Source organism: Choloepus didactylus, chromosome 3 (assembly GCF_015220235.1).
Source record: "Choloepus didactylus isolate mChoDid1 chromosome 3, mChoDid1.pri, whole genome shotgun sequence".
NCBI classification, from domain to species: Eukaryota; Metazoa; Chordata; class Mammalia; order Pilosa; family Megalonychidae; genus Choloepus; species Choloepus didactylus.
The window spans coordinates 107513625-107538547 of NC_051309.1; the positions used below are offsets into that span (position 1 = coordinate 107513625).

The following is a 24923-nucleotide window of genomic DNA, read 5'->3' on the forward strand; positions in this document are numbered from 1 at the left end:
CAAATAATAAACATTTAAAAATCAGAAAACATATCCCAAAAGACAGTGCCATATTCCCTAAAAGCCTCAAAAATGAATATAAACATTATATCTAGCTTGTTATACCCACAATGCTGTAACAGTATTTATAGCTCAGCTCAGTATTTAAAACCTGCCTTCCAATCTCAAAATAGGTCAGCCTTTTCATTCTTGCTCATAGGTTTAAAGATCTTTATATAGATAGTCAGATATGACAAGGACGAGTGACACCAGAGATGCATGAAAGGAAAGCTGATGAATACTCATAGGTCCCAGAACATAAAAGGGTAGCCGGCCTCACACTGCCACCAGGGGAAACATGTTAGGAGCATAGGCTCAACCAAGACAGGTGGGAAGTAAAAGATCATAGTGGCCCTGGGCACTAAGCCTTTATAATGTTCTATGGGTGGAGCTGTAAGTTGGTCAAGCAAGGGTGGGGACTGGGGAGTTGGTATTAGGCTATCACAGGGGGGTGCACCCAGGTCGGACGTGGGGAGAGGAGGAAGAAGCTGTTTATTCTGTATAAGCAGGTGTCCGGGCTGGTCACGGTGGGACCTAACAATAGGGTCTAAGATATTGAGACATTAAGACAATGTAAAAGTTCCTTATGTTCTGGGTGCAGCAGGCATGGTATTCCAGGAAGCTGATACCAGAACTCCAGACTTCCTCAGCTGTGACCATAGAAGAGACTTGGATCGACTCATTCCATCCCTGGGAGCATCAGGACTTCAGCTGTGAACTGCTTTCCTTTCCTTGTGTACTTCTATACTCGCACTGCCCCCCCCCCCCCAACACACACATGAACCCAGAACTCAGAGCACCTTCAAGCGGTTCGCAGAAACGCCAGCACTTGCTCTGACAACCAACACCAGAAGCCAGATGCACCCCCAGGAGAGGCTGAGGATACAGAAGAGGAGTCTGGCATGTGCCTGCTGGCCATCCTCTCTGGCCAGTTTCCCCTTGCTGTGTGGACAGACAACCGGACCCCGAGACATCTGACCGCGAGGACTCTTCTGAGCCTCGAACTTGTCGTGGGCCGGCCGGATGCAGCTCTTGTGCATTGAAAAGTTGCTGGCAGTGGATTCCACGTGCTGTGGCTGCCTCTGCAGTCAGCTTTTGGAGTCAACAAGCTCTATGTTTTCAGCTCAGATCCATGCCATCACTGGTTGATCTTCATCAAAGAAATGCTGTGACAATAACACCCCTCCATTTCCTTAATGGTGATCTGAGAAGTTTCGCCTTCAAAATCTGTTATTAAATTTTCTCTGGCTTCCTCAATAAAAATGTCCCCAAATGCCATGCACAAAAAAGTTGATTCTGTTGTTAATGATGGAATTGGAGATGCTGAGACAGCATGGTAGCATGAAAAGCTCCTATTTTATTTTAATTCACCAAAGCAGCCAATTATCTTCTTTTAAAAATATTTATCACAATTTTTAAGTATATATTTATTTGTGTGTTTACATGTTTAATGTCCGTCTTCCTTAGGAGACGGAAGGACCACATCTGTTTTGTTCACTATTATTTTCATGGTGCCTACCAACAATATGTGGCTTACAGTAATTATATGAAGATTAATTGTTTATTGAATATTAATGACCTGGGTCAGCAGCACTTACACAGAGAGCCATCTTTAATTAATTAAAAGGCCAAATTTGGACTATGTAGCTGTATTAGTTACGATTCTCCAGGGAAACACAATCAACAAGAGATACCTATAAATATAAGATTAATAAAAGTATCTCATGCAAATTTGGGTATGCATGAGTCCAAATTTCGTAGGGCAGGCAGCAAATTGGCAACTCCAAGGACAATGTTCGATGAACTCCTCAGGCAGTGAACTGGCAACTTAGATGAACATGTTCTATGAACCCCTCAGGAAATGAATGGACAACTTCAGTGAACTCCTCAGGGTAGGTTTCGCTGGGCAGCCGAAGAAGAAGTGAAGGTCCTCTATCTGTCTCGCTTAAAAGTCTTCAACTGATTGAATTAAATCCAGCTGACTGCTTTCTGTCATTGTGGAAGACATGCCCTTTGTTGATGTAATCAGTCACAGCTGCAGCCAATTGACTGATGATTTAATAAACCAGCCTTCTGGTTTATCAAGCAGCCACAGTTAGGCCAGTGCTTGCTTGACCAGACACCTGGGCACCACCACCTGGCCAAGTTGACACATGACCCTAACCGTCACAGTAGCATAAGTGTTGATACTGTTAAAAAAATCTTTTTTTGTTAATTCTTTCCTGTTAAAAATCTCTAATCTTAGATTTTGTATATAATTATCATGCATTTTATAGGTCCATGGCTGATTCTAGATTAAACTGGCATTTGTGAGAATGCTAGAAATCTCCCACATATAGGGTCCATGCATTAAGAGAGGCAACCAGAGACAAATTGCTGAAAACAATTGCTACTCAAGCAGATCATTGTGCTTATTTGAATGTATTACACCACCCCCCCAAAAAAGCCATATTCTTTGATGCAATCTTCTGGGGCAGACATATTAGTGGAGATTAAGTTGGAGCCTTTGGATTAGGCTGTTTGCATGGAAATGTGCCCCACCCAACTATAGGTGATAACTGATGAGATATTTCCATGGAGGCATGGCCCCACCCATTCAGGGTGGGCCTTGATCAGTGGAGCCATATAAATGAGCTGACGCTCAGAGGGACACTTTGAAGAAAGCACAGGAGCTGCAGATGAGAGACAGTTTGAAGACAGCCATTGAAAGCATACTCTAGCTCCAGAGAAGCTAAGAGAGACAAATACCCCAAGTGCAAATAAGAGTGACATTTTTGAGGAACTGCAGCCTAGAGAGAAATGTCCTGAGAGAAAGCCATTTTGAAACCAGAACTTTGGAGCAGCATTCCCAGCTAAGAGAGGTTTTCCGGACACCATTGGCCATCCTCCAGTGAAGGTACCCGATTGTTGATGTGTTACCTTGGACACTTCATGGCCTTAAGACTGTAACTGTGTAACCAAATAAACCCCCTTTTATAAAAGCCAATCCTTCTCTGGTGTTTTGCATGCCAGCAGCATTGGCAAACAAGAACAATCATATTCAGTGAAGGATGCTTCGGTAGCAGGGGAAGAGGAATTTGAACCTGGTTTGGAAGACACTGTGCGGTGCCTCAAGAGTCGTAGATATTAATAAAGAAAAGCATGTTGTTAGAGAGTCTTAAAGACCTAGAGTTTTAGCGACATATTTTTAATAATACAAAGAACACACATTTGTTGTAGAAGCAACTTAGAGTGATTTCAATCCAATTTATACTGGGTAAGTGACCATGTATGACTTATCTTTTGATAAATGCCAGCAGGTCTTCACATTCTTCAATTCTTCCCTTCCTGATATCTGTGCTGTCCTGTGGTCTATGTCTAGCACTCTAGCTATCAGAATGCCGTGAGAAAAAAGCTGGGATATGAGTAGTGGCATACTTTTCAGTGCAAAAACTAAATTCCCTAGTTTTTGAGGGCATCAGAGTGCTCATGACAAACAATAACAGAACACTTAAATATGTCAAGTAACTGTATGGAAGATTTTCCAATGTGAAGCTATGCAGAGCCTCGTTCTGTCAGTTGTCGTGGGCATTTTGACTCACCCTCCTCTGGTTGAGCCCTTTCCCCTTTGGCCCATTGCCTGGAAAGAGAGGCCAGTGCTTCATGGTCCTGGGGTCAGTCCAATGGAAACAACTTGTCTAGTTATCTCTTCCCTGAGCTCTCATACAAGTTGATTCCTAGTTGACTCTCCCCAGGTCATGCCTGTTCATGTATACTCCATTCAGTTCGCAGCAAGACTGGGTTAGGACAATGCTTTTCAAGCCACCTGTGGTGGAGGATGAGTTTTGTTTTGTTTTGATTGATATCCAACCCATAAAGGACCAATACTTTTTGTAAAATATATTAAAAATCAATTGCTAGAAAAATGAAATGATTTAAAGACAAAGACATACAAAACACAAGTCCCAAGGTTTTATTACATTCAACAGACATAAAATTACTTTGTCATGTTTACTCACAGTTTTGGTACTTACTTCATCCTGACTGGTAACAAGGTGTTCTTGGACTGGCACTGGTCCACTGTGCACTCTTTGAGAAGCTGGATAAAGCGCTAGCTCTGGGATTCTTGCCACATATGTTTGGGAAGTGTTTTGTATTTGGAAAAGATTGCCCGTGTTCCTCTATAGGGAAGTGTGTGTGTGTGTGTGTGTGTGTGTGTGTGTGTGTGTGTGTGTGTGTGTATTGTCTTTCTAAAGTGAGCACTTCTATTTAAGTGGAATCTCTAGCTACTGCAGGGTTCTTTTGAAACTCCAAGTGTCTCTCACATGCTGAATTGCTAGCTGCTCATGGCTGGACATAGCCTTCTCTGTTATAAAAGAGCCACCTGTTTTTCTTTAATCCAAAGGAGTTTGAGTAGAATGTCCCTGGTGATATAATTTGCCCAAGGATTACAAGTGCATAACACATGTTGACACCATTGTTGGTATCTGTCGTGCTCAATGTTGCTCCCTCAGTATGTCAGATATTAAAGCATTGTCTCTCAGCTCCAAACTCCCATCTCTGCTCTGCTTTGTAATGCTGGGAGTCTAAACCACAATTCTGCTTTGTCTGCTGGCTCCATGTTAGACCCTGCAAAAGGGAGTGCTATGGGGAGAGTGGAAGGAAGGATTTGCTCTTTCCTGTTTCTGTCCTATGAGTTTCCTGTTTTCTCCTTGTGTACTTGCAGTTCCTGTGATTATCATCCAGCATCAATTCTTCACCCCTGTAGAGCAGCAGTTTCTTTCCCGCAGCAACAGCTGAATCCAGTTTGAAGTTTTTCCAGTCCTTCCAGAAGGTGCCCTTCCATCCCCAGAGACACCAGCCAGCCAGAACCTCTTTCTCAGAGATCTGAGTTTCAGCTCTGCTGTTTCTCTCAAACTTGTAAGTTTTGATAAATGCAACCTTTTCCTTTTGTTTTCTTAGCTGTAAGGGTTGTAGCACTTGCTGCAATTGTTACCTTTATGATAATTTAGTGTTCTCTTTTGCCTTTTCAGTTGCCTAGTAAAAAGCCTTACTGCTACTTAATTATATTACATTCTCTTTGCTTAAATAACTGATATGGTTTCTGTCTCCTCAGTGAACCTTTGTTTATGCAATTTTATTAAGATACCTTCACATAGCATACAATCTTCCAAACTGTAAAATCAGTTGTTCACAGTATTGTCATATAGTTGTACATTCATCACCACAATCAATCTTTGAACATATTAATTACTCCAAAAAATAAAATAAAAATTGAAATAAAAAAGAACATCCAAAACATCCCATTCTCCTCCCCGCATTGTTCATTTACTTTTTTAAAATACAGTTTTATTGAGATATATTCACACACCCTACAGTCATCCACAGTGTACAATTATTCACAGCACCATCATACAGTTGTGTGTTTATCACCAAAACCAATTTTTGAAACTTTTCCTTACTCCAAAATAAAAATAAAAGCAAACAAGAACACCCCAAGCTTTCCATCCCTTCCATCCCACCCTATTCTTCATCTCATTTTTGTCCCCATTTTTCCACTCATCTGTCCATACACTCCTCAGTGAATCTTGACTGATATATCTAGCAAAGGTCAAAGGCAAAGACCTTTGGGAGGTTAAGTTTGTGTGCTTCTACCAAATTCAATAGTGCTTGTTTGAACTTGAGCCTGAGCTAAGTTTGATGTCATGAGAGGCAATAAAATAGAGTTGAAACTGATTTGGGCGTTCCAGACCCTGGGCATGTCAGTACATATGTTGAGTTAATGGCTATTTTCACAGATTAAACTCTTCCCTTGATTTTTTTCTCTTCCCTTTAACCTTATTTATTGCTACCATTTCATATAATCCATCACAGTTAAACTCAACACTCCTTATGGTATCCGACTGAGACAGTTTGTGTGAATACTAAACCGACTCCATCCTGTCCTCAATTACTTGGGATAGGGGGTGGGATCACGTGGAAGCCAGCATTCAAAATGCCCCTAGTATTCATACCCTCATGTAGTCCTCTCCCACAATGAATAAGGCTAACCTATGTAATTAATAGGATATTGTAGAAATGATGGCATGTGACTTCGAATGTTAGGTGATAAAAGATGTAGCTTCTGTCTCACTGTCTCTTGGATCACTGGCTCTGGGAGAAGCCAGCTCCATATCATGAGGATACTCAAGCAGCTCTATGAACAGGTCCAGGTTGTGGAACTGAAGACTCCCACCAAAAGCCGGTGCTACTTTGCCAACCATATGAGTGAGCCACCTTGACTGGAGCCACTTCCAGCCCCAGCCAAGTCTTCAGGTGGTCACAGCCCCTGTTGACAAGTTCACTGCAACCTTATGTTTCTGCAGCTAAGCTGATCCTGAATTCCTGGTTGTTTGGGGCCACTAAATTTTGTGGTAATTTGCTATGCACCAGTAGGAACACCATGACCTATAGCTGTTGCCATAGATCCCTGCAGATCAGAGCTCAGGGTCAGTTTTCATTCAGCCTTTGTTGCCTGCTAGGATAATTCTATCCATTATGCTTCTGATGGTTAAGTGCTGCCTCCTGGCCTCTGCAGTTTCAGAATCCTATCATACCTACTGGCATCCCTACTCTTACACCTGGCTTTCAAAGCTCAGACACTACTCGCTTCTCAGTGATGCTGGGACATTCCACCCTCCATCCTCCACCAGTGCATTCCTTATTGTTTTAGTGAAAGGAGGGTCCCCTCTGGATCCTCCTGAGGAACATATGGGTTTTTCAGGTCTTCTATGATAGATCCATTCTAACATGCATACTTATCTGAGCCACTTGAATCTTTCCAAAGCTCTTCTGGCATCTCTACCACATTTATTGTAGGCTACTGTTTTCCTCCCAAGCTTTAATGAGTCATTCCAGCAGCACAAAAATGACTACAGATGTCATTATCAGCACATTAGATCCCAAGTTACAGGAGTTTGCTCCCATTTCAATAACCTGTCCTTCATATTCTGTTCCCCTGTTCCGAAACACTCAAGATTGATTTTGAAAGTTTTTCCAGTTCCTGCTGATACATGTGAGCCAGGTTCTGTAGCTTTTTTGCTTTGGCAAATTATTTCCTTAGTCAATCCAAGTCAATCCTTGACCTCAGTTATTGGCTGAGAAGCCATGAGGGAATGTAGAGGCATACATTGAGAAGAGCAGGTATGAATTTGTGAGGTATTCACCCTTGGTAAGGTGTCTCTGTGGTGTCCAGGCAAGGAGAGGTTTCTACATATAGCAAGGGGGGAGTGGGCCACTTCTTTAGGCCTAGATGATTCAGGAGAATCTAAGGGTTCAAAGTTCTCAAGTGCATCCACCCAGATAGTCACAATTTAGCCCAAGATCCCATTCCTTTCCTGTCAACTTTAGTGTAGGAGATTTGAGGTGGCTGTAGATTAAACCTTCTCTGCAATTTGAGTAATCTCATAATCATGTCCTAGGCATGATTTTCAGCTCAATCTACCCTCTGGTTGTAGGAGGTAAGGGACTTTTTTCATGCTGTTATAGAGGTCTTGTGGCTTTCATCACGCTTGTAGTTGGTGGTTGGCTCACTCAAGCCTATCATCTTTTCCGTCAACAATTAACTGAATCCATAGTCCTTATAATTAGCATTGCCATCTTATCTCTCAAGTGATTAAAATATTACATAAGACAGTATAAATCTTAAAATCTGTATTCCATTCCAATTCACTACAGGTGAGAATCTTAATAATAGTGATGCAACAGCATGCCAACGGGATTATGTCCCCATTTACCACCAGTGTATTAGCTATCCATTGTTTAGCAGCTTAAAATACAATTGCTGCAATATAGTCCAATTCTTTAAACTATTTTGAATGGCTCTTTATGTTGTAGCTCATTGCACAAGTCTCTCTAATCTGATCACAAATGCAGTGACCTTTTCTCCCTTCTGCTGATATGTGACCAAAAGTTTTTCATAAGTACTGGCAGCTTAAGGAATTGGACTTTATTGGAGCAAAGACTTTGGTTGCTATTTACAGCAAAACTTTACTGGGAAAGCTCAGACTTCCAAAGACCTGAAGACTCCTACAAGTTCTGTTAGCAAAATTAATTGGGGGCAGAGGGGAAGAATGCCTTAACTGCTCTCAGGGAACAGAAGAGCAGAGCAGAGTTGGGAATGGAAATTCCAGGTCCGACTTGGGATGATAGAATTGAGTAATTCCAAATCCAGAGTGAATAGATTTGATAGTGCCTATCCCTTCTATTTTCAGGAAGCAGGCATCCTGAAGGGAAACACAGGATGCCCACTTTATGAAGCTTCTTCTCAGTTTAATAATCAGAGTGTTAGGAGGACCCCTTGACATCATGTGATAGCCACGAAGAGAGAGAGAGAGAGAGTCTGGAGATGCAGCCCACCTTCCTAGACAATCTTAAATCATGAAGCTTTCATGTTCAGGTCAAAAACAGCATTCCATTTCCTAGTCTTCTAAACTCTTTTGACATAGAGGTACCCCTGTCTGATCCAGTGGACCTAGATTTAGGGGAGCCCAAGCTGGAGTGGAAGAGATTTTAAGAAGGGAGAATCTGTTGTGTGTATGGGGGAGACAGGATTGGTAAGAGACTTTATATATAAGGCAATAGGGAAGAAAGTCACATTCCAAGAGGGCTGATAACTTTAACCTTAGTTCTAGGGGAATCAAGAGGGGCTTGATAAGAGAGTCAGAAGAGGCCTGGGGAGAAGGGATTAGATACCACAAAAAGTACTAGATCTTGTCTTCCCCTCATCCACTTCTTGGAGGAAAGAATGTAAGACACATTGGTAAGAGAATAAGTAATCTTTCTGTCCCTCTGTGGCAAGTGGAATAAAAAATGGTTTAGTTATTTAGTAGCATAACTACCTCCTGTGAAGTATGAATCCTAATAAATAACAAGTCTCCCTCCTCCCCCTCTTTTTTTTCCTGCTGAGCCCCTAGCTGGTTTAGTTACAAAAACAGGTAATATGAAAAGCTGGGAGCTAATTGTCCTGTCCAATTGCGGAAGAATTAGAAATTCCTTTTGGAATCCAGGAGAGAAGAGGTGAGTGCCAATGAGATAGTTGAAGGATGGTTGTTTTGAGGCTGGGTTATATAAGATGAAATACCAGTAGGAGTTTTCCTAGGCATAAGCTATATTAAGAATGAGATGCTTCATGTTCAGTTGGGATTTATTCGAGTTGCTCTAATAAAGACCTCTGCCTTCCATCAGCTTGCTTCAACCCTGAATCTTTGCTAGATCTTCATGGCTAGGCCTATATAGTGTGGGAGAGATATAGTGTGCAAGGAAACATGGCCAAAAGGCAGAAGCAACTATGAAAAGCAGTGCATCTTGGGGTGACTTTGGACGTCCAAAGAGTCTGGTATTGGGTGTTGGAGCCACCTTAACTCTGGCCCTAAGTGACACTGAGTCACATAAGAACAATTTTGATGAAGTAGTAAGGGCAAAATCCAGATATGAGTTCACTGCTGTGTGAATCAAGGCAACAGAGATGGTGTTTGTGGATAATTCTTCTAAGTCATGAAAATTAGAATGTCATTCGGTTGGTGAATTGTGCTGCAGGTCTTGTATAAATTACATTGTACTTAAAGCTGCAGGACACAGCAGATAGTAAACAATAGAAAAAAGAAAGAAAGAAAAAAAGTTGAGACATTTCCAAAGCAACATTTGGGTTTTGATATATCAAACTCTCACTCTGTAGATCATTGAGCAAGATTCCTTTCCCTTTGGGATTGGTGAAGAATGTGTGGATTAAACCAATTTTAGAAGATTTTTCAAAATGACATGAGGCTCTAAGGATAAGTAGTAGATAAGCAGGCTTATATCCAAGTGGGGAATGCCAATGCCCGGTTTATGACTGGTTTCTGTTTTTTGGGCCAAAGATCAGTGTCAGAATTTGGAATCTAGAGATATTTTCCTCATTGAATGAGAATGCCAACAACAACTATGTACTTAAACCTAGGCTAAAATTTTATGATCTGACTTCATTAGTTAATTTGTCATTAAAAATGCCAACTTGGAAATAAAATGCTAATGGCAAGTGTAGATGAATACTTACGTATTTTCAAGAGTACATAATATATGAACTGGGAATAAAACAAAGTAAAGAGGGGAAAGAGACACTTAAAAAATTTCCAAAACCTTCACCTGTCTGTGTGTGGCTTCTCCAGCTGTGACTACTCTTGTTTTGCTTCCCTGACTCTCATGCATCCTTTCTCTAGGCTCCAAACTCTATAGACATAAAATTATGTATGCAACTTACCATTTTCTAGTTCTCATTAATTTGAATGCTTAATTGACTTTATTGAGATTCAGAGTATGGGTAATTAGTGGATCTAGATTAAAGTTCTTTGCTGTATAATCAGAAACCAGTTTAGGGACTACAGAGTGAGAATCTGATATATCAAAACCCAAATGTTGCTTTGGAAATGTTTCAACTTTTTTTCTTTCTTTCTTTTTTTTCTTTCTTTTTTCTGCTCTTCCAGCAAGAGTATAAACATACAGATTAATGATAGATTCTATACACAAGGCTTCATTATAAAAGAAAAGTCATGCAGGGTAACTGCTGGAGATGTTGGCTTTGAAATCTGAGGATGTCCCATTAACTTGTCTCAGTCATTAGGATAATGCCTTTCTCAAGCACACACCTCATGGAGAGGGCTGTTCTCCTGAAAGAGACCTCTGGTATTAGAGGAGAATTAATTCCAAGCAGAGATAACTTGGACCTTGTCCTGAGATGTTCTTGGTTCTTGCTCTTGGCAGCAGTGAATCTTTATCTTGGGAGCAGGGACTCTTTAGCCAAGGTCTTGGGAATCTTGAAAGGAAGCAATTCAAAAGTTACAAAGAGTACATTTCCTGTGTGTATGTGTGTGGTCTGAAAGAGCCAAATACCTCAGGAGAAAAGAGGAATTTTTACCATGGCAGTGATCCCAGTGAGAGCTTTTGGAAAAAAGAATGTGTAGAAAGCAATATGAGAATAAAATCAACTTTCTGGAAGGAACCAGTGCACTGGGAAAGATGGAATCAGCAAAGCTAACAAGCTTAACATAGTATTGTCTCTATTCTTATGATTTTCAAGAAATATTACCCCTACATTTAGTCCTGTACCAAGTGACATGCCCAGCAAGTTAATGTTTTAGGGCTAGTGTATTTTTCTATCTTCTTTTTTTTCTCTTTTGATTGGAATTCTGGTGAAGCATTTTCATATCAGCAAAACAAACAAACAAACAAAAAACCCTATCACTTATTTTTGTTTCTTTTTCAGTCAAATAACATAAGAAGGATGGGTCCGCAAAGGGGCCACAGACTAGGCCAGGCAGTGTTTCTCAGCAGGGGCAATAGTGGCATTTTGGGTGGAAAAAATTCTTCATTGTGCCTGTTGTAGGAGGTTTACAGGCCTGTCCAAGGACTGTCCTTGCTTGAATACTATTGAATTAGAGATTATCTGTGGAAGGAATTAACTTACATTTATGATCATTATATCAATGCTTAAGTGCCCAGTGAATTAGATCCGTTCTGAGGGTTGTTTAAAATATTGGTGAACTTATTTAATAAGAATTAGCTGAGTGCATGTATTTTTTACCAATAGTTATCATCTATAAATACATTAGAGGAAAATGGCAATTGGTGTGTCCAATGATCCCAAATAGAGGAAATGAAATCACCATTTAAACTAGATTAATATCTTTTCTTTTTGTTGGCCCTGCCATTTATCTATTCTTCATAAATGATTTAGGTAAGACTCCTTATATCTGTTAATTTGAGTACAACAGAGGGCTCACTAGCTCAAGTTAAGTCAGACAGCTCCTAATTCTCATTCCTTTGCCCAAGAATTCAGTTTTCCCAGAATCTCTGGAGAAGTACATTTCTTCTTAAAATAAATAACAGATTACTTCCTTGTGAGACGAGGAGCTTATCCAAATGGGTTTACTTAATTTAGTTCATTTTTTACTTTCTCAAAAAGGAATCTTTGAAGGGCTGCAAAAATACTTGTTCTAAGGTAAATATAAAAAAGGAAGATCAAAGGACTCTATAAAAATATTTTTTTCCTCTGGAAAAAATAATTCTCATCTGTTTTCTATCAGTAGCATTTCTTTTCTATCACAAATTCATTGTTTAATACCTCTGAGATAGTATCATGCCAACTCTGTTATGTGGGTTAAGATTTTACATTAATCAAACAATGACTACTAATGGTTTAGATATCCTCCAAAGGATACCAGTTGGCAGTATGCTTTGGAGGTATAGTTATTGATCACAATAGTGCCTTTTCTTTTCAATTTAGAGTTTGCATTAAACTTTTGACCCTGGTTTCTTCAGCAGTCAATTTTTAAAAATCTCTTTTCTCCCTTTGCATGAGAAAAAACTTACCAGGAAGCAACTGGATACATCCAATACTGATATCCTTACCATTCGTATTTGTATGTCGAAACAAACACTGTAATCTAAAACTGTTGTTTTGTGTCCCTTTTCAAGCATTTATGGCAACTTCCTCATTCTCCACCTCCAATCCCTCAGACATTTCAACCTTTTCCAGCTTCATTCATACCTCCAAAAACAGATCCTTTCAAGGAACGCCCAGAGCAGACCAACCAACCACTGATGGACGCGCATAGTCACAACCACACAGACACCATGGCTCTCACGGCAGGAGGCCCGGACAGCTGTCCTTTATAAAGCAATGCAAGACAGTGTAGCAGTCAAAAGTTATACTTTAGAGTTGGATTCAAGTTTCAATCTCAGCTTGACTGCTGAATAACCTGTGACCTTCTTTTCTGATTATCCCTTTCCTCATTTGAAATAACATTTATCTTACAAGGATGCTATGAAACATAGATAAGACATTGTGTGCTGCCTAGTACAGGACCCAGTACTTAGGACACAATAAATGGAAATAGCCAAAATGAAAATAATACCAGCCATCCATGGTAATAATAATAATAATAATAATAATAATAATAATTTTTATCAGAGCCATCACTGACACAGGTGGTTATAGTAGGCATTTTCTTTGAGACACTGAAAGGGGCACTAAGATATTTGTATAGCACTTCATGCTAGCAATATTTTTTTCATACCCCTCAAATATTTAATCACTGACCCGAAAAATGCCCATTACTGGTCCAATAGGAGCAACCATAGAACTATATCCATTCACCCTAGAAGGCTCCAAAATCACAGACTTCACTTTCTATCCCCACACCAATAGTATTTCCACCATTGATCTTCATAACCCAGCCACCAAATATCCAATAATTTGCCCAGTCCCCTCAAACAATATCCCACACAGAGACTGATAATCATGACCACAACCTCCAAAATTTCTGAATAATTTAATTTCCCCTGAGTTCGTATTAAATACCTTCTACATCATGAAATTTCTGGATGTCTCTGAAGGGGTACCATCCTCCTAATAAAGACTTTTCCCTCTTGCTTCATGTTTTCATGATTTTCCCATCTTATTTCATGTTTTCTTGGTTATTCCTAAATTCAGTATTTTTTTTTAGCACATTAAGGCTTATTTTTCACTGAATGATAGTGCACAAGTAATTACAGACCTAGGGTTTCATTCCTATGGAGACCGCTTATTTTACTTAAAGGATAAATTACAAATTAAGGCACTCCTACATTGAGTACATAGAATTCCTCACATGTAATTTCTCTTGCTTATTTATCAGAGTAGTAGATGAGGACTCTCCACTTCCATTAGAATTATATTATGAGTTCTCTCATATAATATATCAGACCACATGCTAGCAAATTGACAGACATGTTCCTTTAGTTATTGTCAAAGTTTATTTCTTAGAGCAAGACTGTGATAAAGGTCTTGCTATGTCCTTTTTATAGATGAGGGAACTGAAGTACAGTGGAGAATGAAAACATTTTGTATGCTGAGGGAAAGGCCCAGGTTGGAAGAGACAGTTCTTGATTTCCATACCATTGATTAGAAGATTGAGCCAGGAGACCCAATATTACATTATTTCTTCAAATTGCCGAAGAATGCAAGTCTCAGATTCTGAAATAGCTTCCATTCAATTTATGTTCTCTTACATAAACCATGTCCAGCCAGAGAAACAGGCAATTTTCCCTTTCATTTTTAAAATGAACCCATTTAATTAAAATTAATAAATAATTTCCTTGGCAGCATATTTCAGATTCAACATGAAAGGCTTGAAAGCACAAAGCCCATTGTATTTTATAGGATCATCACATTTTTACTTTATCTAGATTAAATTTCCTGGCTTAGAGATTACATTTGCCAGGTTGTTTCTTGCTACGAAATAATTTAGTCAGAATCCTTTACAAAGTCTGACTGTCCTGTCTGTTTGGAGGGTGTCTGATTATTTGAAGGAATGGTATGACAGAACAGAAAGGGAGAAGAAAACTCAGTCTGGGAGAATGAACAGATTAGGAGTGGACAGAGAGCACTAAATGGAATGTCATGGAGTACAAGGAAAGTGAAATAGGGAAGGGCAAAGGAAATTTAAGATTTTTCATTAAATTAAATCTAAGATGATCATTGGTAGAAATATTGGTAATTTTCACCCCAAGGATAGCGTACCACAGTGTCCGGATTTCCATAGCTTCAAAGCAGAATTCTGAACCAGCACATTTCATATCAAATAAAATCTGTTGGGTGGGCTTAAAGTCCTGAGGGCTGATGCACTTGGTGGCACGCAGCTCTTTGGTCTTTACAAATGTGTCTTTGTTGATATCCACCCCAGTGAACCTGGCTGTTCCAGCTGCTTTTCAGACCATGGTAACAGATAGGCTGACTCCTCCAAGGCCAAACATGGCACAAGTGCAGCCCAGGGTGACTCGAGCATATAAAGGAAGAAAACCCGGAAAACAAAAGCAAAGACAATATGTACCTTTTTTTATTCAGTTAGAAAGGCAAAGGCTGTATGTACTTTTTATGAGACATAAGGAAAAGACATTTCCTATAAAATGTATTATTAGGAGAGAGTTTTAGTTTCTCAAGATATTTTTAGATATGGGATATCCTTTTGCAAGAGAAGCAAAAACTACCTGCTAACAGATTTTCAAATCCCAGAAATTAGCATGAATGGAAGCAGCTTAATGAACTTTCATTAGACCTTAAGACTTTTTTTTTTGACCGAGTATTGATTTAATTCTAGATATTTTTTGAGTTCCTGAAAACTAGCTCCATCTTCCTGCAATCTTCCTTTCTGTTTTCTTTTGGATGCCTGCAAATTTTGCATTACTTACAGTGTCAATGTCTTATGAAGGTTAGGTTTATTTAGTATAGTCCATAAGGCAACTAATTTAAATTAAGCCTCTTCCATACAATCTCTCTGTGCTGAATTGGGGCTAGAGGACACTGGAAAAAGCAAAGACCTAAAATTCAACGGCCACATAAAGAAGGGAGCTGGGATGATGTTCCATAAATAGCAATTTAAGAGTAGCCCAATCAATCAGAGTGGGATTTCCTGACCAATCTATCTAGTATAGCAACCCCCTGCCCCATCACTTGGTCTCTTTACTCTGTTTTTCTTTCTTAAATTTTTTTTAATGTTTTTAAATTGTGAAATATAACATATGTACATAAAAGTGATAAATTTCAAAATACAGTTAGTTTAACAGGTATAGAGCAAATTTCAAAGTATAGTATGGGTTACAGTTCTACAATTTCCGGTATTTCCTTCTGGCTGTTCTAATGTAGAAGAAACTAAAAAAGAAATATCTTTATAATGATTCAGTAGTCATAATAATTTTTTAAATCCGAACTTCTCTGTTTCAACTCCTCCCTCTCATTTGGTCATTTTCTCAGTCTTCAGGGATGTTTGGGCAATGACCTTTGTAACTTCTTCACGTTGAAAAGTGATGTTGACGTAATGGGGTAGGGGAATGCAACTGGTTGATGTTCCAGGACAGACTGGTGCCTCTAAGTTTTGGGGCTTATTTGGCATAGGAGCCATCTGGAGGTTTTATGTTTCTGGAAAATAAGCTTAATAAATAGAACATTTATAAAACCTTTTATGGAGCCCTGGGTTTTCTTTAGGGTTTTCAGGAATACTGTTGGTTGGGGCATGGTATAACATGGCAATTTGCAATATCTGGCTGAAGCTTGCTTAAGAGTAACCTCCAGAATGACCTCTCAACTCTATTTGAAATCTCTTAGCCACTGAAACCTTATTTTGTTACATTTCTTTTCCCCCTTTTGTTTAAGAAGGCATTGTCAATCCCGTGATGCCAGGACCAGGCTCATTCCTGGGAGTCATGTCCCATGTTGCCAGGGTGGCTTATATCCCTGAAAGGCATGTCCCATGTAGGAGGGATGGTAGTGAGTTTGTTTACATAGTTTGGCTTAGAGAGAGAGGCCACATCTGAATGACAAAAGAGGTTCTCTGGAGGTGAGTCTTAGGCGTGTTTATAAGTAGGCTTAGCTTCACCATTACAGAAAAATAACAGATATACACAGCCACACATAAAAGAGAACCCCAAACACCCCATATCCCTTATCTCCTCCAAATTATTTACCCCAGTACTGGTGTGGTATTAGTAAGGTATTGCTGTTAAATATACTCCATGGCATGCAATAGAAAATTTTTCTCATATACCACTCTATCATTAACTCTTTGTATAAGTGTCATACATTTGAAGTAGTTCATGAAAGAACTTATTTATATTTGTAGTAATTAATCAGTGAGATACATGACTTTAACCCCTTTCAATCATATTTACCTTCATTAGGCACCGTTACTTATAATCCCAATAATGAACTACCAACACCTCTATCTATTCCAACTCATCAATAAATCTGTACATATTTGGTAACCATTCTTCCTTCTCTAGCTTCTGTCTATCTCTAGGTTCCCTACATTCTACATTTTGAGACTCTGACTTTACATTTTCTAGGTAGTTTATATTAGAGAAATTATACAATATCTGTCCTTTTGTGTCTGGCTTATTTCACTCAGCATTTTGTCTTCAGGGTTCATCCATGTTGTTGCATACTTCAGGACCTCCTTCTTTCTTACTGTTGCATAATATTCCATCGTATGTATATACCACATTTTGTTTATCCATTCATCTGTTGACAGGCACTTGGATTGTTTCCATCTTTTGGCAATTGTGAATAATGCTGCTGTGAACATTGGTGTGCAAGTGTCTGTTCGTGTCACTGCTTTCGGATCTTCTAGGCATATACCAAGTAGCGGAATTACTGAGACTTAAGGGCAACTTCATATTTAGTTTTCTGAGGAATTGCCAAACTGCCTTCCACAGTGGCTGTACCATTTTACATTCCCACCAGCAGTAAATAATTGTTCCATTTTCTCCACATCCTTTCCAACATTTGTGGTTTCATGATTGTTTAATAGTGGCCATTCTTACAGATGTGAGATGATATCTCATTGTGGTCTTGATTTGCATTTCCCTAATAGCTAATGAAGATGAACATTTTTTCATGTGCTTTTTAGTCATTTGTATTTCCTCTTTGGAAAAATGTCTATTCATATCTTTTGCCCATTTTATAATTGGGTTGTTTGTCCTTTTCTTGTTGAGTTGTAGGATTTCTTTACATATACTGGATATCAAACCCTTATCAGATATTTGGTTTCCAAATATTTTCTCCCATTGAGCTGGCTGCCTCTTCACCTTTTTGCATAAAATCCTTTGAAGCACAGAAATGTTCAATCTTGAGGTGTTCCCATTTGTCTATTTTTTCTTTTTGTTGCTTGTGCTTTAGATATAAGGTCTAATAAACTACCTCCTATCACTAGGTCTTTAAGATATTTCCCTATTTTTTTCCTCTAGGAGTTTTATGATACTGGCTCTTATATTTAGGTCTTTAATCCACTTTGAGTTAATTTTTGTATAGGGTGTCAGGTAGGGATCCTCTTTCATACCTTTGGATATGGATATCCAGTTTTCCCAGCCCGATTTATTGAAGAAACTATTTTGTTCCAGTTCAGTGGATTTGGGGGCCTTGTCAAAAATCAATTGATCATAGATCTGGGAATTTATTCTTGAATTCTCAATTCAATTCCATTGATCAATATGTCTATCTTTGTGCCATTCAAGCCCACTTTCCCTTCCAAATAAATTTGATAACTAGCTTTTCCAAGTCTGCAAAGTAGGTTGTTTGAATTTTGATTGGTATTGCATTGAATCTGTAGATCAATTGGGAAGAATTGACATCTTAATGATATTTACCCTTCCTATTTGTGAACATGGAATGCCTTTCCACCTATTTAGGTCCTCTTTGATTTCTGTTAGCAATATTTTGTAGTTTTCTTTGTACATGTTCTTTACATCCTTGGTTAAGTTTATTCCTAGATACTTGATTCTTTTAGTTGCTATTGTGAATGGAATTTTTTTTTCTTAATTGCCTCCTTGGTTAAGTCATTACTAGTGTATAGAAACACTACTGATTTTTGTGCATTAATCTTGTATCCTGCCACTTTGCTGAATTTGTTTGTTAGCTCAAGTAGCTTTGTCATAGATTTCTCAGGATTTTCCAAGTATGTCATTTGCAAATAGCAAAAGTTTTACTTCTTCCTTTATGATTTGGATGCCTTTTATTTCTCTTTCTTGCTTAATTGCTCTAGCTAGAACTTCTAGCACAATGTTGAATAGTAGCAGTTAGAGTGGGCCTTCTTGTCTCATTCCTGATCTTATGGGGAAGGCTTTCAGTCTCTCACCATTGAGTATAATACTGAATGTTGGTTTTTCATATATACCCTTGATCATATTGAGGAAGTTTCCATTGATTCCTACCTTTTGAATTGTTTTTTTCAGAAAGGATGCTGAGTTTTGTCAAATGCTTTTTCAGCATCAATTGAGATGATCATGTGATTTTCCCCTTTTGATTTGTTAATGTATTATATTACATTGATTGATTTTCTTGCATTGAACCACCCTTGCATGCCTGGAATAAACCCCACTTGTTCATGGTGTATAATTCTCTTAATATGCCATTGGATTAAATTTGCAAGTATTTTGTTGAGAATTTTTGCATCTTTATTCATTAGGGAGATTGGTCTGTAGTTTTTCTTTCCTATAGTATCTTTATCTGGTTTTGGTATTAGAGCGATGTTAGCTTCATAAGATGAGTTAGGCAATGTTCCTTTTTCTTCAATTTTTTGGAAGAGTTTGAGCAGGAGTTGTGTTAATTTTTTTTGAAATGTTTGCTAAAATTCCCCTGTGAAGCTGTCTGGCCCTGGGCTTTTGTTTTGCAGGAAGATTTCTGATGACTGATTGAGTCTCTTTACTTGTGATTAGTTTGTTGAGGTCTTCTATTTCTTTTTGAGTCAGTAAAAAAACAGTAGACTGTTCGTGTCCTTTTAGGAAATTGTCCATTTCATCTAAATTGTCTAGTTTGTGGTGTATATATTTATAGTACCCTCTTAGGAATTTTTTTGTTTCTTCAGGGTCCATGGTAATGACCCCCCTTTCATTTCTGATTTTATTTATTTGCATTCTCTCTTTTTCTTTGTCAGCCTAGCTAAGGCTCCATCAATTTCATTGATTTTCTCTAAGAAACAACTTTGGGTTTTATTGATTCTATTGTTTTTTTTTTTTTTCCAATTCATTTATTTCTGCATTAATTTTGTCATTTGTTTTCCTACTTGCTTTCTGGTTAGTTTGCTGTTCTTTCTCTAAGTCCTCCAGATGAACAGTTAAGTCCTCGAATTTTGCTCTTTCTTGTTTTTAAATGTGGGCATTTAGGGCAATAAAGTTCCCTCTTAGCTTTTGCTGCATCCCATAAATTTTGGTATGTTGTATTCTCATTATCATTCATCTCCAGATGTTTACCGATTACTCTTGCAATTTCTTCTTTGACCCACTGATTGTTTATGTGTTATTTAACTTCCATATATTTGTGAAAGTTCTGGTTCTTTGATAGTTATGGATTTATAGCTTCTTCCTTTGTGGTCAGAGAATGTGCTTTGAATAATTTCAATCTTTTTAAATTTATTAAGGCCTTTTTAAATTTATTAAGCATATGATCTATCCTGGAAAACATTCCATGAGCACTAGAGAATATATATCCTGGTATTTTGGGGTGTAATGATCTATATATGTCTGTTAGGTCTAATTCATTTATCACATTGTTTAGGTTCTTTATTTCCTTATTCATCCTCTGTCTCGTTGTTCTATCTATAGAAGAGAACGATGTATTGAAGTCTCCCATTATAATTATAGATATGTCTATTGCTTCCTTCAGTTTTGTTGGTGTTTACCTCATGTACTTTGGACCTCCTTGGTTGGGTGCATAAACATTTGAATTTTGTTAATATGTAGTGTTCTTCCTTGTCTCTTATGACATCTTTGCATTTAAAGTCTATTTTGTCTGATATTAGCATAGCTACTTCTGCTGTTTTTTTGGCTTGCATGGAATATCTTTTTCCATCTTTTTCCTTTCACTTTCAATCTATTTGTATCCTTGGGTCTAAGATGAGTTTATTGTAAACGATATATAGATGGATCATATTTTCAAATCCAGTCTGCCAATCTGTATCTTTTAATTGGGGAGTTTAGTCTGTTAACATTCAAAATTATTACTGTAAAGGCAGTTCTTGAATCTACCATCTTATCCTTTGGTTTTTATTGTCAGATCTAGTTTTTCCTCTCTCTCATTTTTTATACTTTAAGTTACCCTTACTAATACTCTTTAATTCTGTTCCCTCCTCCATACCTCTCTTTCCTGTTTTTTTTCAGCCTACAGAACACTCTTTAGTATTTCTTGCAGGGCATGTCTCTTGTTAACAATTTCTGTCGGCATTTGTTTGTCTGTGAAAATTTAAAATGAGCATTTTAAACATTTGAAGGGCAACTTTGCTGGATAAAGAAGTCTTGGCTGGCAATTTTTCTCTTTCAGAATCTTAAATATGTCATACCATTGCCTTCTCACCTCCATGGTGTCCATTGAGTAGTCAGAACTTCTTCTTGTGTGGCTTCCCTTGTATGTGGTGATTGCTTTTCTCTTGCTACTTTCAGGACTTTCTCTGTCTCTTCAGCATTTGACAGTCTGATTAGTGTGTGTCTTAGACTGTGTCTATTTGGATTTATTCTGTTTGGAGTTTGTTGGGCTTTTCTGATTTGCATATTTAAGTATTTTATAAGGGTTGGGTAGTTTTCCCCAATTGTCTCCTCAACCTATTTAACCCTTTACTCTTTCATCTCCTTCTGGGACACCAATGATTCTTATATTTGTGTGGCTTGTGTTGTCCATAATTTCCCTGAGATCCTTTTCAAATTTTTCCATTTTTTTCACCATTTGTTCTTTTGTGCATTCAAATTCAGTTGCTTTGTCTTATGGTTTGCTTATTCTTTCTTCTGCCTCTTCAAATATGCTGTTGTGTATCTCTAGTAATTTTTTAAAAATTTTATTGCAATTGTTCACATACCATGCAATCATCCGAAGATCCAAAGTGCACAATCAACTGCCCATGGTACCATCATACAGCTGTGCATCCATCACCACAATAAATCTTTTTTTTTCCCCAATTTTTAGAGCATTTTCATTACTCCAGAAAAGAAATAAAGACAAAAAAGAAAACTTAAATCTTCCCATACCCCTAACCACCCCCCCTCCATTATTGACTCATGGTATTGGTATAGTACATTTGTTATTATTAATGAAAGAATGTTAAAATATGACTAACTGTAGTACATAGTTTGCAATAGATATATTTTTTCCCTATATACCCCTCTATTATTAACTTCTAGCTATAGTGCCATACATTTGTTTTATTTCATGAAAAAGATTTCTAATATTTGTACAGTTAGTCATGGACATTGTCCACCATAAGATTCACTGTTTTATACATTCCCATCTTTTAACCTCCAACTTTCCTTCTGGTGACATACGTGACTCTGAGCTTATCCTTTCCACCACCTTCACACACCACTCAGCACTGTTAGTTATTCTCACAATAACATACTACCATCACCTCTGTCCATTTCCAAACACTTAAGTTCAACCTAGTTAAACATTCTGCTCATAATAAGCAACCACTCTCCATTCTTTTGCCTCATTCTATATCCTGGTAACATATTTCATGTCTATGAGTTGACATATTATAATTAGTTCAAATCATTGAGACCATGCAATATTTGTCCTTATGTGTCTGATGTATTTCCTCAATATAGTGCCCTCAAGATTTCATCAACCTTTTTTTTTTAAGATGGTTTTGTTCACCCACCATACATTCCATCCTAAGTAAACAATCAGTGGTTCCCTGTATAATCACGTATTTATGCATTCACCACCATCACCACTATATACATAAGGACATCTCCATTTCTCCCACAAAGAAGGAGGCAGAGTCAAAGAAGGTAGAGAGACAAAAGAAAAAGAAAAAGAAAGAAAAAAGACAGCTAAAAGGCAACAAAAGGAATGACAGAATTAAACTAAAGTACAGTAAAAGAGTCAACAACATCACCAATACCAAGAATCCTATACTCCTCTATTATGTCCCCCACTTACAGGCATTTAGCTTTGGTATATTGCCTTTGTTACATTAAAGGAAGCATAATACAGTGTTTCTGGTAACTATAACTTCTAGTTTGCATTGATTGTATTTTTTCCCCAATACCAACCCATTTTAACACCCTGCAAGGTTGAAATTCATTTGTTTTCTTTCATGTAAAAACATATTTCTATATTTAATCAAAATTGCTGTGCACTCTAGGTTTCACTGAGTTATAAGTCTCAGTCTTTATCTTTTCTCTTTCCTTCTGGTGTCCCAGATGCGCCTAACCTTCCTCTTTCAACCATACTCACAGTCATCTTTGTTTAGTTTACTTACATTGTTGTGCTACCATCACTCAAAATTGTTTTCCAAACTTCTCACTCCTGTCTTTTCCTATCTGTCTGTAGTGCTCCCTTTAGTATTTCTAGTAGAGCAGGTATCTTGTTCATAAACTCTCTCATTGTGTATTTGTCAGAGAATATTTTAAAACTCTCCGTCATATTTGAAGGACAGTTTTGCTGGATATAGGATTCTTGGTTGGTAGTTTTTCTCTTTCAGTATCTTAAATATGTCCCACCACTTCCTTCTTGCCTCCATGGTTTCTACTGAGAAATCTACATGTAGTCTTATCAAGCTTCCTTTGTATGTGATGGATTGCTTTTCTCTTGCTGCTTTCAGGATTCCCTCTTTGTCTTTGACATTTGATAATCTGATTATTGTCATGTTTTAGGTCTGTTCAGATCTATTCTGTTTGGGTACGCTGCACTTCTTGGATCTGTAATTTTATGTCTTTCATAAGAGATGGAAAATTTTCGTTGATTATTTCCTCTAATGTTGCTTCTGCCCTCTTCCCCTTCTCTTCTCCTTCAGGGACACCCATGACACATACATTCATGTGCTTCATGTTGTCATTCAACCCCCTGAGACATTGCTCATATTTTTCCATTCTTTTCCCTTCTGTTCTTTTGTGTGTAGGCTTTCAGGTATCTTGTTCTCCAGTTCCTGAGTGTTTTCTTGTGCCTCCTGAGATCTGCTGTTGTATGTCTCCATTGTGTCTTTCATCTCTTGTGTTGTGCCTTTCATTTCCATAGATTCTGCTAGTTGTTTTTTCAAATTTTTGATTTCTACCTTATGTTTGCCCTGTGTTTCTTTATATGCTTCATCTCTTTTGCCATATCCTCCCTGAACTTATTGATTTGGTTTTTGATTTAATTTAGCCTATTTCTTTGAAAATATTTAATTAATTGTTTCATTAAAGTGAAACAATATCTCAACTGTATCTTAATTGAGGTGTAAATTTGTTCCTTTGACTGGGTCATAGCTTCATTTTTCCTAGTGTAATTTGTAGTTTTCTGTTTTCTAGGCATCGGGTTTCTTTGGTTACCCAATCAGATTTTCCCAGATCAGAATGGGTTCAGGTCTCAGAATGGGGTTATATTCAGTTTCAAGTTGCCTTGCAGGTGTGTCTTAGAGATTGACAGACTTTCCTCTGAGGTCTCTAGCCACTGTGCTTTTCCTAACCTGTCTAGCTGGTGGTGCCTGCCAGCCTGTTGCTCCTGACTGGTGTAAGTAGGTATGGCCTGTTTAGTTTCTGTTTTGGCTGTTTTCCCCCAGGCTCTGGTTTCTGAGTTCTGAAGGGAAGGCCAGCACCACAGCTCAGCCCCACCTCTTTCCTCTTAAGAAAGATATACCCCCTAGGGAGTTACCTTCTGCATTTGAATTGTTCCTTTGTATCTCTGACTCTGTTTTCTCCACCCCTGTCTGGGTCAGTGTGCTGCAAACTTTAAATCACTGAGGCTTTCTCCACTGAGCCACTCAGACTGAGAGAGAGAAAAAGGGAAAGAAAGCCCCATTTCAGAGCCAGTCCACCCACAGCTTCCTAGTTTTGCCCTTCACTCAGAGAGAGCACCTGGTCTTCTGGGCTCCCTTGCCTGGAGCACAGAAGTTTTCTGGCTCTTTAAGGTCAGTCATCTCTAAAAGCCTCTGTCTACTTGTTAGGGATTTGCCTATGTTTGTAGCTTGTGTTCAGCAGTCCACATTTGTTAATTAAAACTGCAGTTGGTGTTGGGTGAGCTATATTCACTTGCTCTGGGACTGCTGCTTTCTCCTACAGTGAGATCTTGTAGCTCAGCCTGCCGTGGGGAGAAGGGGCTCCTGGTGTGGTTCTGCAGTTTTAACTTACAGATTTTATGCTGTGATCTCAGCAATTCCACCCAATCCAGGTTGGTGTATGATGTGTGGACAGTTATGGTTCTCCCCCAGCAGTTGCTCCAGATTTTTACTAGTTGTTTCTGGTTGTTTATTAGTTGCTCCAAGTGACTAACTAAATTCCACTCCTCTCTATGCTGCCATCTTGCCCCTCTCTTCTAGTAGATTTTTAATTTGATCCACAGTATCTTTCATTTCCATAAAATCTTCTATTTTTCTATTTATTCTTCTGAATTCTTT

At 38.3% G+C, this 24923-nt stretch overlaps 1 pseudogene; it reads right to left on the reverse strand.

The window, feature by feature from the left end:
- Positions 1-830: 830 nt before the first annotated feature.
- LOC119530375 overlaps positions 831-24923 on the reverse strand; it is a 38467-nt pseudogene continuing 14374 nt past the window's right edge.